This window comes from Tenrec ecaudatus, chromosome 15 (genome assembly GCF_050624435.1).
Source record: "Tenrec ecaudatus isolate mTenEca1 chromosome 15, mTenEca1.hap1, whole genome shotgun sequence".
In the NCBI taxonomy this organism is placed as follows: Eukaryota; Metazoa; Chordata; class Mammalia; order Afrosoricida; family Tenrecidae; genus Tenrec; species Tenrec ecaudatus.
The window spans coordinates 20,467,949-20,469,129 of NC_134544.1; positions in this window are offsets into that span (position 1 = coordinate 20,467,949).

Genomic DNA, 1,181 nt, shown 5'->3' on the forward strand with positions numbered 1-1,181 from the left:
TATAGGATAAAGGAGAACTGCCCTTGTGGGTTTCTAAGACTGTGATTCTTTATGGGAGTAGAAAATCTAGCCTTTCTCCTACAGAACAACTGGTGGGGTCGAACGGCTAACCTTGTGGTTAGCAGCACAGCGCATAATCATTACACTACCACATGTAGGGCTCCTAAAAGATAACCTGAAAATGTGGAGACAAAAATCCAGAGAGTCTAAAAATAAAACAGAGTCTCTGGGTAGTGTAGACGGTTAACCCTCTTGAATCTTACCCAAAGAAGATTGGAGGTTTGAATCTACCTTGAGGCATCTCAGAAAAAAAATCCAAGGGATCTATACCCCCACAAAAATGACCATTGAAAGGGGAACCGATTGCAATGATCAATGTACAAGTCTCCCAGCCCTGCCCCTGCTTGGGGACAGAACAGCAGAACTGTGGGTGGAAAGAGACAGTGGGTGTAAAAATATGAAAATTAAAGTCATTGATAAATTATCAAGGGTTCACATGAGGGCGGGGTGTGGTTGGGTAGAGAGAGAGGATACCGAGGGCTCAAGTAGAAACTATTTTGGAAATGAAGATGGCAACATATGTACACAGGTGCTCGATACAATTGATGTATGGTATAAGAGCTGTAAGAGTCCCCAAATGATTTATTAAAATAAGAAATCATTACTGGATACAATAACAAAAACAGAAAGGTCTACGGACCCCAGTTCCACCCTGACACATAGCGGCTTCCCGTGAGTCAAAATGGTGTCGATGGGCAGAGTCGCTGGGCGGACCAGGCGAGGGGAGGGCGGTTCCCAGGGGGAGGCCGGTGAAAAAGCGGCAGCTTGGAGAGAGGTGCTCCGAGAGGACACATTCTGGATCCTAAACCACAGATGGGGTTTCCTGAGGACACAGAGCATGTGGGGAGAAGAGCCTGATCAGCACGTGTGAAGTGATACACATACATGTTGCCATTTTAATGATCTTATCCACGATGTTTCTGCTGGACTTTTTGGAACCGCATGTGAACCCCATTCCCTATATAACGTGATTTGGCACAATTCGATCTGTCTTGGTCTTTGTCCAAAGGCATCATTGAAAATATCCTGCTGCAGTCAAGTCGATTTGAACTCATAGTGATCTTACAGGACAAAGTAGAACTTCCCCTTTGGTTTCTCATGGCTGCAAATCTTTACGAGAG